The sequence below is a fragment of the Sciurus vulgaris genome (assembly GCF_902686455.1).
Source record: "Sciurus vulgaris genome assembly, chromosome: 19".
In the NCBI taxonomy this organism is placed as follows: Eukaryota; Metazoa; Chordata; class Mammalia; order Rodentia; family Sciuridae; genus Sciurus; species Sciurus vulgaris.
In genome coordinates, this window is record NC_136480.1 from 4790294 (window position 1) to 4804350 (window position 14057).

At 37.4% G+C, this 14057-nt stretch overlaps 1 protein-coding gene across 1 annotated transcript in view; it reads left to right on the forward strand.

Annotated features, from left to right (window-relative positions):
- LOC306650430 (vomeronasal type-1 receptor 90-like) overlaps window positions 1-14057 on the forward strand; it is a gene marked incomplete at both ends in the record, with an annotated part of 91086 nt that overhangs the window by 388 nt on the left and 76641 nt on the right. The window lies entirely within an intron of this gene.

The window sequence follows — 14057 nt, forward strand, 5'->3', positions numbered from 1 at the left end:
GCATGTGTTCCTTTATGTTCCTGTGGGTCTTCTACATATTGCTAAATGCTCAGTTCTTATTTCCTTCTACTGTCATCCCCAATGTGACCTCACATGGTCTTGTATTTTTTGTTGAAACCTGCAAAATTTTACCAATGAGTTACTTCCTCAGGCATTTATCTTCTATTTTGGGTGTATTCTGGGATGTCTTTCTCATAGGGCTCATGGCCCTCTCCAGTGGTTACATGATAAACTTCCTGTGCAGGCACAAGAGGCACTCCCAGCATCTTCACAACACCAGTCTTTCTCCAAAATCCTCCCCTGTACAGAGGGCCACCAGGACCATCCTGCTGCTCATGAGCTGTTTCATGTTCATGTACTCTTTGGACTGCCTTTTCTCCTCCTCAAGATCTATGTGGAATAATGACCCCGTTTGTCATTCAATAAAGATGATGGTGTCCAATGGCTATGCCACAACTAGTCCTTTACTGCTAATCTGTACTGAAAAACAAACTCTTACATTTTTGAAATCCTTTTTGGGGAAGATAGCACATGTTTAACTGCTGAGTGATGGACCAGTTCTCAGAATGTGCTGATACGCTGACTTCTGAACAATACATCATGGCATAGAATATATACTTGCTGAATTTAGTGGAGATATGCGTGCTTTGTAAAATCAGTTTATTTTGATTCACATAGAAATGTCAATCATGTGCCTTTTTGAGACAGCATGGGCCCAAAATATCTGCTTTGTGTCAACAAGAAATTCTTATGAAGTGTGTCTCACCTTCACAGCCTAGGTTACCATTTATGAACACAATGAGAGTGCACAGCACTTTCTCATAGGTGCTCCAATGAGCATTATTTTACATAACTATGTCGATATTTATTGTTGTGAACTACCACCTGATCCATCAGTAGTTCTTTTATTGATTTGCTAAAAAATATTGAATGCAAGGACTCAAGTTATCATATGTACACCAGTGCTTATAGTAGCATTAGTGTTCATAGCCCATAGTACAAACAACTCAATGTCTAAAAGTATAAAATGTATATACCAAATGTGGCCTAGGCATAACACAAGACATTATTTATCTTGAAACAAAACAGTGAATGCCTGAGGGAATAACTGCAAGTGAACTGTTAGTCACAAAAGAAAAATTCTGTGGCTAGGGGTGTGGCTCAGTGCCTGGCATGTGTGAGGCACTGGTTTCCATCCTCTGTACCACATAAAAACAAATAAATAAAATAAAGATATTGTGTCTATCTACAAATAATTTTTTTTCTAAAAAAAGAACCAACATTGAAAGAATATTGTAGAAGGTGAAACCAAGAGTAGAAATTTACACAGACAGAAAATATAATGGTAATTACCAGGGCTGAGGAAGGGGATCAGTGAGGAGTTTTTATATGGTAACTGCACAGGGATAGTTTGGGTAGAAGAAAAAGCACTGGAGATGGATGGTGATTGCTTTCACAATAGCATGATTGTGCTTACTGCCTCTGACCTGTACTATTAGAAAGAATCAAAATGGTAAATTTTCTGATATATGCACCTTACCATAACAAAAAGTGCCCAATGACCTCCATTAAGTTAAGTGAAATACACCAGATACAGAAGGGCAAACACTACATTCTCATTCATTTGTGGAAAGTAATAAGTAAATCTAGTAGAAAAGAATAGAATAGTGGTCACAACAGAGAATGGGAAGAGCAGAGGGAGTTCAGTGAAGGGTACCAAGAACAGAAAGGAATCACCTCCTGTACTTCTTAGGTACTGTAGGGTAACTATTGGTTGAAAGAACCTAAAATGGGTTTTAAAATGAAATTCCTGACACATACATGTAATTAACAGTTGAGAAGATGGAAATACTTATTACTGTGATCTCATTACTACAACTTATACACATTCAATGAGTTACAATAACGTACCCCATAAAATGCACATATAAAAATATGTCTTTCAAAGTTTCCAGTGACATTATAAAGAGATGTGAAAAAAATCTCTAAAATAAAAAAATTATATATTATAATTCTAAAGATTATAATACACAATTTTTAAAGATATTTTAGTGAATATGTTCCAAAGAATTTTTTGGAGAGGGACAGGGTTTGAACCCACCAGTTATTAACTACTGAGCCACAATCCCATCCCTTTTTATTTATTTTGAGACTGGGTTTTAATAAGTTGCATAGCCCCTTGCTAAGTTGTTTGAGGCTGACCTTGAACTTGTGATCCTCCTGCCTCAACCTCCCAAGTCACTGTCATTATAGGTTTAAACCACCTTGTAATCTATCCAAAGGAGGAGGAGGAGTTCTTGTTATGCATTCAGTTAAGCACCACTCTGTGCTGTTCAACCATTCAAGGGTATGTTGCTTCATGTACAAACAGTCTCTTCAATTTTTGGATAAGTTGTTTCACCTGAGTTTAAGATGTCAAATTCAAAAACATGGAAAATTACTACCCTTGATAATTCATGCCATGAAAATCATGGATTCACAGTATTCTTTTAAGTAGAAAAAGGAAAAATATCAGAGTTGTACTTGTAAATAGGTGACAGCCTTTTATTTCATGGAATACTTCAAAAGATAAAATTTGTGAAATATTACAATGTCATTTATCTTCTATTCTATTACCTCATAACATCAGTGGTACTCTCTGCAATGTTGCCTTTAAAATTATGACCTAAACAAATGAAAATTGAGTACAGAGGAGGCAACTTGTAGAAACTCTGTACCATGTGCAATTTCTCATTGATGAAATTATCAACATGTAAAAGGGGATTTCCTAAATGAATGATTATGTCCAATTAGTAGAAATTATAGACTACTGTGTACCAGTAGTTGCAGAATACACCAATAGTGGCAGGGAAGAGGAGACGCATAAAGACCCTTCTAAAAACAAGCTCTATAAATGGTATGTAGACCTCTGAAACCATGTTTAACAGCACATGTCACTGGGAAATTAAAGGATTAGAAGATCCTACTAAGCAGTCATAAATGGCACACACTCACAAAAATCCCAAAAGTAACAAATTTCATTTGGTTCCAGAGCACAGGGAGTCTCCTTGATTGTTTCTGGGATGCCAAATACAGTGCTCTGGTCAAGGAGCACTGTAGTTTTTATCCTTTATAAATTTACCATATGAACCAGTGATCACACTTCCAGATTTTATCCAAATTATTTATAAAGTGATGCCAAAGAAATGTTGTGTTAGTTAAGACTTGGTTTTTGTCTCTGCTTCCAGTTTAATAAGGAGGACATGATTTTCAGAAAAAGAAAAAAGCAGGTATATTGTTTGACTAGCAAAGGAGAACTACAGGGGACCCTTGGCCAAGAGGCTGTGATTCAGCCCATCAGAAGAAACAAGGTTTTTGTTTTTGTTTGCTTGTTTGTTTTTTAAGAAGTTATTCAAAGACTGTATACCAAGAGCTCCCTGTAGGAGATAATTCACTTTTACTTCGGGAGATCCCTGTAAATCTGAATTACCTGGTTCCTGTGGTAGGTGGCTGCTCAAGACAGATAACTGGGTCTAGGATAGGGAAAAGAAATCTTATTCCCTGCTCCAAGGTGAAGGACTGAGAAAGGAGAAGAGAAAAAGAAAACACATTCATTTTCAAAGAAGTTTCAGTGACAGAGCAGCAAGGGCTATATTCAAAGCATGAGGTGGGCCACTGTTACATATGCAAGTGTTGACACCAATTTATTCACTAATGATGTAAATTGGAAGGAATAAAGACATTCTTTGGAAAAATTAATGGAAAAGCAATTATCATATTTGCAAGAAATTTTCATTCAACAAAAAGAGTACCCTTTTGAATTGCTCAACCAAAATAATGAAAATTAAATGCATTTTTCTAAGTGAAAGGACCTGGGATGCAAAGGGTAATTATTTCAGTTCATTTTATATGACATTCCTGAGAAGGAGAAAATATAGACTTGAGATGAGACTACTGGTTTTAGGGTTGGGGAAAATAGCAGCCACAAAGAAAGAGTGGATGTGGCCTGGCATCCTGTGTCCACAGTCCCAGGTACTCAGGAAGCTGAGGCAGAATAACATAAATCCACAAGAGTGAGACCAACCTAGATATCACAGCAAGACTTTGTCTCCAAAGAAGATTGTAAACAAAGATAATAATAACAAAGAAAAAAACACTTAGATAACTTTTAAGGTAAAGGAACTTTTCTGTACTGTCCTAGGATGACATAAATATATGCCTGCCAATTTTCATAACCACGGAATTCATTTTACAAAAAGTGTACTCTAATGTGGGTAAATGAAAAGAAAAACTTTAAAACTGCAGTGAGCTGAGTAACTTTGAGAAATAGCGTTTCATCTGAAATTATAAAATTTTAGATAACATCTGTGGTAATGTATACCAACAGTGTATTCTAATAGGCAAATTATTTTCTTACAGAGGTATGGATTTAAAATTCATACATTGTTCTTAAATGAAACAAATATACATATGGTAGGTAGTGGATAAATCCAAAAGCAAATACACAAGTATCTAAATGCCACAATTAGTATACATACAGATATGGCACCCAGTTCTGTTAAGAGGGTTCAGCACAGTGGCCCCTAGAGCCTGGGTCTTGGTTTCTATCTAACAGAACTAGAGAATGATAGTATGAAGAAGAGAAAACCTCAGCCCATACCCCACACATAACAATGATGTAATGATTCCCAGACCAAGACATTTTCATGAGAAATCCACAATTAAGTTAAGTATGAGTATCATGAAAGAACACAAACCAGAGAATATTTGTATTGAAGGGAATGAGAAGAGTAATCTTATTTTACCAGTGAGTCTCATCCCCCCCCAAAAGTCGAGGTCTCCTCCAACCACAGTCTTCATATAGGGGAGACTCCTTCAACCACAATCCCCTGTATGAAGAAGAAGAGAGTCAAGGGGAGGGGCTAGTTCCTGTCTTACCCTGTGGAATACAGGACTTTGTCCTTCCTTTTCCTGGACACCGTATGTGGTAGTTTTGTCATCTCTCTTATTTCAGTAAACAGGAACACTCTGGTACTAGAATAACTGAAAATATGTAAAACAATGGAACTGAACCAAGACCAGAGACATAAATTCACACACATACAGACTTTGGCAAGTATGTCAATAGCACATGATGGTGAAAGGCCAGGCTTTTCAGTAAAGTGCTGAGACCAGATATCCACATACACAGCAAAGACTGAATCTTTCTTTACCTCACACTCACAGTGAATGAAAGATTTAAATGTGAGATGTGAATCTGTAAAACTACTAGAAGAAACATGGGGAGATGTTTACCAATCTCTACCATCCTTCACACCCCAAGGCGGTAGGTAAGCTAATTATTCCAATTTGATCTTTATAAAATATACACATGGATTAGATTATCACACTGTAGCCCATCATCATCTAAATTTATTGTGCATCAATTCAGAATAAAGGGTAAGTCTCTGAGGAGAGGAAATATAAAGAAGGAAATAGAGAAAAAATTTAGGACATTTGCTCAGACAATGATTTCTTGGATATTAATTCAAAACAACCAAGAAGTGCATTCAGATATAAACCAATAGTTTCTTATTCAAATAAAAAGATTCTGCACAGCAAAGTAAACAAGTAAAAGAACAAAAGAACAGGTCATAAAATGGGGAAACTTTTTGAAAAACACACATCACATAAGGAGTTAATACCAAAAATGAAGAACTCTAGAAGTCTACAGCAAGAAATAAATAACCCAGTTTTACAAAGAACAAAGGGTCTTAAGAGACATTTCCCAAGGAAGATATATAGAAAGTGAGCAAGCAACAAAAATACTCCTTATCAGTTGATCATCCAGGAGATGCATGCACATAAAAGACATGATGAATGTGCTAATTACCTTGGTTAATTCATTCTGCACTGTGTTCAGGAACCAGTGTTATGTGTCAGGTAGGCATAGGGAATGGCTAGAGCCCCTAAGCCCCCCTAATAACTTCCTGTGAGGGGAAAGTGAATCAACTTATTGCTAAAAGGAAGAAGCTAAATGAACACAAGGGGAATTCAAGACACTGAAGGGAGAGTGTCCCATCTTGGGCATGCACAACTGCTCAAGGGAACAAACTAAAGTTTACTTCTTATCACTGTGGATTGCTCTCCTTCTGTATTTATCTTGGGGGGGATTTATGTGTTGGCACTTGAGAAGAAATAATGTCAAATTCAGCTGTCAATCCAGGTGCCAACCAACCCCAGATCCACCTAGGTGAGAAGAGGGAGAAGTAGTACTGCACCATGAGAGCAAGCTGCACTGTGTAGACGGGACCTTGAGCTATGTGGCAGCTCAGCCCACTGTGCTCTTCCAGAGTGTACACCTTTAATTTCAGTAAAGCTCTGCTTTGCCTGCCTAGTTCTTGTACCTTGTTCAATTCTTTGTTCAGGATGTCAAGTGCTTGGACCCAGAAACCCCTGGGAACCCCCTGTATGGTACCCCTTGTATGGTAGTAATATCACACTGTAGCCCACATGTGTATACAAATCTAATAAAAAAACAGGAAACAAAAACCACAATGAGATATCATCTCATGCCCATTAGGGAGACTATCAAAAAATAAACAAAAACTAATGATGAGACTTGCTAGAGAATATGTGGAGAATCACCAAACCTATATAATGTTGGTGGAAATATATAATGGTGCAGCCAACCCCCTTCACAATATATATATGTAAACTGAAATCAAGATCTCCATGACATTGTAAAACTCCTATATTTATGACAGCATGACTACCAATAACAAAGATATAGAGATAGCTAACACCTCTAGATGAAAGGCTAAAGAACATGTAGTGTATTATTCAGTCTTTAAAAAGAATTTAACACTACCATCTGTGACAGTAAGGATGAACTGGAGCTCATTACCCTAGGGAAATTAGTGAACCACAGGACACATTTTGCATGATCCACCTATATAAGGTATATAAAATATTCAAACTCATCAAAGCAGAGGTAAGTACAGTGATGATTAACAGAGCCCAGGGGAGAATGGAACACAGGTTAAGAGGAATAATGTTTCAGTTCAACTCTAGAAACTTTATTATATTAGGCATAAGAATTACCAGTGCTATAGTTACCACTTAAGAGTTTGCCTAATAGAGTGGATTTCATGGTTAGTATTCTTTTTAAAAGAAAGAGAGACAAGAAGGAAGGAAGGAAGGAAGGAAGGAAGGAAGGAAGGAAGGAAGGAAGGGAGGGAGGGAGGGAGAGAGGGAAGAAAAGAGGAAGGGAGGGGTGGGAGATGGAGGGGAGGGAGAGAGAGAGAGAGAGAGAGAGAGAGAGAGAGAGAGAGAGAGAGAGAGAGAGAGAGAGAGAGAGAGAGAGAGAGAGAAACAGAGACAAGACTGGAACAACTGCATGAGTGTGCAACCTGTATAATCACACAAGGATCCAAGCTCAGAGGGGCCTTGGACTTGGTTTAATGCCTTGGTCCTCATGAAACAATTATTAACTTTATCTTTGTACATATGTTTTTCAAGTGAATTCCAACAGGAAGTGTGATGACCAGCATAAGACCTACATGGAAATGTACCTGCTGCTGTTCTTTGTACCCATTTACATGTAGTACTCATGATCTGCTGCAAGGCTCTTCTAACATGCTTATGTTGATTCTGGGCTCTTGTGCTGAGAAGGGCCCTTTGCTTCATTCAATTCTCTTTCAATAAAATTGTGAATTTGTCAATAATATTGACTTTGAACTTGGGTTTTATTATTACCTCCACATCAAAATCAGAAAAGGACACAAGAAAATTACAAATCAATATCCCTGATGGGAATAGATGCAAAATTTTTCAATGCATTGCAAGTGAATTGAACATAGCAGCATATAAAATATTATACACCGTTTAAGTGGGTCCGACCCTGTGAATGCAAGGATGGTCCCACAGATAACAATCAGTAAATGTAAAGCATTGCATGAAGAGAGTGAAGAACAAAGACCATAGAATCATCCTGAGAAGTTCAGAAACTCGATACCTCTTCATCATAAATACTCTCAAAACAAATATAGAAAACTGCACCTAAACACCAAAGGCTATCTACACATGAAAAACTCATAGTGGGCAACATACTGAGTGGGGAAATGCTGAAATCATTTTCTCTAAGATCAGAAACAAGAGAAGGGTATCCACTTTCACCACTCTTATTAAGTGTAGCATGGGAAATTTATCTAAAGCAGTAAGAGACAGAAATTAGGGCATCTACATGGAAAGTGTTTGTAATAATGTGGAGAAACTGGACCCCTTATATTCTTGGTACAAATGTAAAACGGTAGAAATGTAAAATACCTACAGTTGCTCCACAATGCCTTTCCACCACCTAAAACCAGAATCCCCTGCTATGCAGTAGAGGATAGAGTTTTCTGATACTTTTAGTTTTTTGAGATTAACCTCTCATACAGTGACCACTTTAAAATGTAAGATTCAGTGACATTTACAGTGATGTGACATGATTTCCACCTTATCTTGTTTCACTTCATTTTATCACCACAAAGAACACTTTGTGACCATTGAACGACCACTCACTCTCATGCCCTCATGGGCCTGGGCAATCACTATTCCAGCTTCTCTCTCTGTGATTTCCAATTTCTGGATGTTACGTGTGAATAAAATTATGTGCACTGTGACATTTGATTTCTGATTTTGTATAGGTAGGTTAATACATTTTAGATTTATTCACATAGTCACATGTATTAGTTTTGTTACTGTGTGAAAAACCCAAAGCCAACTTAACATAAATGGGGGGAAATTAAACATATTTCCTTTAGAATCTGGAAAAGACACGTATGTCCACTCTCACCACACCTAATTATAGTACTAAAAATATTAGCCAGAGTAATTACTGAAGAAAATAAAGGGGATTAACAAGAGAAAAGAAGGCAAATTATCACTCTTTATAGATGATATGATCCTATACTTAAAAGATTCAAAAAGCTCCACCAAAACACCATTAGAGGTAACAAGATCAGCCAAGGTGTAGGTTACAAAATAAACATACAATAATCAATTTTTTTTACAAGCCAACAATGAATCTATTAAAAAATACATGAGGAAAATAATCCCACTAAAAAGAGCCTCAAAAAAAAAGTACCTATGAATAAATCTCACCATGGAGATGAAAGACCTGTACACCTAAAACTATGGAACATTGAAGAAAGAAATTGAAGAAGAAGACCACAGAAGATAAAAATATGTTAATGGATAGGCAGAAATAATATTGTTGAAATTGCCATACTACCAAAACAATATACAGATTCAATCAGACCCCAATCTACATGACAATGACATATTTCACAGAACTAGAAAAAAGAAAGCAGTTCCAACTTTCACTCGGCAGAATAAAAGAACCAGAATAGCTAAACCAATTCTAAGCCAAAAAAAAAAAAAAAGCTAGAGGAATCACAATACCAGACTTCCAATTATACTATAGAGTTATAGTAAAAAAAAAAATGCATCATACTAACAGGAAAATAGACATATACACCAATGGTACAGAAGAAAACACACAGATAAAACCACACAGATCCAGTCATATGATCTTTGACAAATGAGTCAAAAACAATTGGCAGAAAAGACAGCCTTTTTGAAAAATGGTGCTTAGAAAACTGTTTATCAATATATAGAAAAATGAGACTAGACTCTTATGCCTCACCCTGTATGAAAATCAACTCAAAAGAGATCAAACATCTAGAATATAAGTCAGAAACTATGCACATCCTAGAAGAAAATGTAGTGTCAACACTCCAGCACATAGGCACAGGCAGGGACATTCTCAATACAACCCCTAAAGCTCAGGAAAGACCAGAAAGTGTTAATATGTGGAACAGCATTAAATCAAAAAATTTCTTCCCAGCAAAAGAAAGAATAATGTGAAGAGAGAGCAAATGTACACATCAGGGAGAAAATCTTTGCTAACTATTCTCACAGAGGGTTAACATCTAGAATACATAAAAAAATTCAAAAAACTTATTAAAAAATGCAAATAACTAACTTAAGAAGTGGACAATGAATCAAAAACTTACCAAAGAAGAAATACAAAGGATCAGTGGATATATGAAAAAATCCAACATATCTAGTTATTACCAAAATGCAAACAAGAAGTTCACTAGATTTTTACCTCACACCAGTCAGAATGGCATTTATCAAGAATACAAACAGTGATAAATGCTGGAGAGACTACAAAGAAAAAGGAACGCTTTTACAGTTGAAAGAGGATCAATTTTCTCTTCTAATACTCAGGTCTGAAATTAAAAAAAAAAAGAAACATAAAATATGGCATTTCTTTACTGCTAATTGAGAAAGAGTCTCTACCAGCTGTCTCAACACAGTGGATTATGAATGTAGAAATATCTGATGATATTTCCTGGACAAAGTGGAATATATTTTTCAAAAAGTAGAATTTCTCCAGTAACCAAGGATCAAAGTTTGCCAGAGAAATTCAATGTTATGGTAGGCTTTTCTCCTCTCAGTTATGAAATCTTTAATTTACTACTCTCCCAAAATAAAGTTAGGTGGTGAAGGATAGTGAGCCAATAATTAACAATATTATAGTGCTTCATGCCCATCAAGCATTTTCTAAATATTCTTTAATGTATTTACTTGTTTACTCCAATACTGCTATGGGAGAAATATTATCATAGCTAGGCATGGTGGCACATGTCTGTAATCCCATAAGATCAGGAGGTTGAGAAAAAAATTTACAAGTTCAAAGCCAACCTCAGAAAAACCGAGGTGCGAAGGCACTCAGTGAGACCCTATCTCTATGTAAAATACAAAATAAGGCTGGATATCTGGCTCAGTGGTTGAGTGCACCTGAGTTCAACACCTGTTCCCCCACTCCCCACAAAAAATATTGTCCTTATCTACTTTTCATGATGTTAATAGATTGAAAATTCTCACCCAGCTAGTAAGTATGGGACTGTTTTTAGTCAACTTTTTTGCTGCTGCAAATGAAGAACCTGACCAGTACAACTGTAGAGGGGGAAAGTTCTATTTGAGGGTTCATAGTTTCAAAGGTCTTAGTTCATAGAAGGCTGGCTCCATTCTTTGGGGCTCGGGGTCAGGCTGAACATCACAGCAGGGGAGTGTGGAAACTGGCTGAGGTAAGCAGCTTAAATGGTGATCAGGAAGGAGAGAGAGAGAGAGAGAGAGAGAGAGAGAGAGAGAGAGAGACTCCCTTTGCCAGATACAAATATAAACCCAAAGCCATGCCCCAATTCCCACCACCTCCTGCCACACCCTACCACTTCAGTTCCCACTCAGTAAATCCCTGTCAGGGGATTAAATTACAGATTGGGTTAAGACTCTTACAACCCCATCATTTCTCCTCTGATCCTTTTCTCATTGTCTCACTCATGAGCTTTTGGGGGAACAACTCACACCCAAACCACAACATGGACCACAGCTGAACACAGCCTGTTGGGTCTGTGATACTTACTACAAAATCCCACAGGGTTCTCCACTTCTATAAATAAACCATGAGAATGTGTCTCTTGAGACAGTTTTCCTGGAAGATTCCTATTTCCACTTCTCCAGGACTTAAATCAGAATCTTTAGTGAACACTATCGATTTAGGTAGCACTGTTTTGGGTCTTCCAGATCCAAAGGTAAATAAGGAGGCATCTCCACTCTTAAGATATATGGAGGAAAAATAGGAAAGTAAAGAAAAGCTACTCATAAAATTATGTAACTAATGACATAAACTAAAGCACAGTAGGTCCTACTGGCTTACAGATAAAGATATATATGGGTACTCCATGAGGTAAGGGGGAAGATAAAAAAAATCACTCCTTGGAGGAATAAATGATGCTCATATATGTATTGACACATATGCAATGTGTATGCAGTGTTTTGGGCAGAAGCCAGGGCTTCATGGATGTTGGCCAGCACTCAACCCAGAGCCACATCCGAGCTCTTGACTTGAAATTACTGTGTGGAATCAGTCACTCCTATTTACATAGAACTATTTTAATAAATAATGATTCTAGAGAAAGAAAAGTGTGAGCTGATGACTGGGAGCCTGCCAATAACAATACTGATGCTGTCATACACTCTTGTATCTCCTTTCAGAACTATTTGCTTCAACATCTGCATGAAGATGAACTAACGTTTCAGTTACATTGACATAAGGATGACTTCTATCCCCAAGCTGGCATTGGGATCTCAACCAACACCTTTCTGCTTGGCCTTCACACATCCACTGTCCTTGGGGGCCCCAAGCCCAAACTCACCAACTTCCCCATCCCCCACTTGGCTCCAACACATGTCCTCATGCTTCTCACTATGGGCCTTTGGTTCTACAGACATCTGGGAAGGCAGAGGACATTCCAGGGGACTTCAAATAAAACATGCTGGTTTTTCTGCACAAGGTAATGATGGGACTCTCCATCAGCACCACCTGGGTACTGAGTGTGCTTCAGGCCATCACCCTCAGTTCCCAGTGGCTTCTGGTTGCCAACTTCAAATTTAAGTCTGCAAATCCAATCCTGTGGCTATTTCTATTCTTGCGTGCTCTCACCATGTCCATTACCAGGAACCAGCTCCTCTGCACAGTGGCCACACACAATAAGACCCAGCCTGGTCTTCTGATTGTCAATGATCACTGTCCCCCTTTGCCAATGTACAGGGGTGTCTTTATCACCCTAATAACATTAAGAGATGTCTTCTTCATGGGCCTTATGATTCTTTCCAGTGGATGCATGATCATCCTCTTGTACAGACATAAATAGTGCTCCATGTCTCTTCGCAGCTCCAGGTTCTTTCCCAAATGTCCCATGAACAAAGGACCACTCACACCATCCTGTTCATCAGGTCCTTTGCCCTCCTGTACTATGCAGACCTCATGTTTTCACTGTTCATAAGCACCATGTGAAGAAATTATCCCATGCTATTGTGCATCCACAATTCTGTGGCCAAAGGCTTTGGCAAGCTCAGTCCCTTGGTGCTAATCAGGGTCAACACTCAAATAAAACAAGTTATTCAATATGAACAGAGAAGCAAGGGCAGCTCCTGCAAAAACTGATTCAAGCAACTTTGCCACTCTTTTCCCTCTGAAATAATTTCAGCTAACATGTCAAATTTTCTTTGTGAAAATGTTTCTAAGTGAAAAAAGACTTTGTGTATAATTTTTCATGATATCTACATCAGTATTGTTATCTGGTCTTCACGGTTTCATTTTATTTTCTTTCTTCTTTGATTTTTTATGAAAATTTCTTTTAAAGAAGTTGTATGATATCTACAATGTTCCCTATTCCATCTGAATGTAGCTATGTTGCACTCTTTCTTTTAAAATATCCTAGCAACCAGGCAGCACCATGCTCACTTGAAAAACAGGTGAAAACCAGTTGTCCATCAATAAAGGAATAAATATTGCCCAGCATGTTTGAAGACATGGGTTCAATTTCCAGCAACAACAGAAAGATAAAAAGGAAGAGAATGGATTAAAAAAATAAGGTGATATGTATGTAGTGTATGAATAAGCACATGTTATATGTACATATATACAAGCATATTGGTATATATGTAATTTGTAGTGGTAGAATATCACCCTGCCATAGAAAGAAATGAAAAACTGATATATGTTACAACATGAATAAATCTAAAAATATTGAGCTCAGTAAACAAAATCAGACCAAAGAAATCACAGATTGTATGCTTCATTCCTATGAAAAATCTTGAATATGGAAACTCCAGAGTCAGGAAGCAGAAGGTTGGTGGCCAGGGCCTAGGAGAGCAGAGAGTGAGTGAATGCCTGGTGGACACATGAGTGTTAGGTGGTGATTAAAAGTTGTGAAACAAGGAAAGTGGTGATTATACTATAACATAGCAAGTGTCATTAAATCTTATTTTAAAATGGACACAATTATGAGAATTGAACCTCACTTAAAAACCTAACCAAAAAATGTTTTAAAATGTTGAAATTTGCTCAATTACAGGGGGTAAAATCTCCAGGTGATAAAATGGCACTTTTCAGCCACAGATTCCCAATTGTACTTTGGATCACCAACTCAAAGGGATGCTAGTGATACTGGCTTCCAGGAATTGAGAATGTGTCAGGTGAC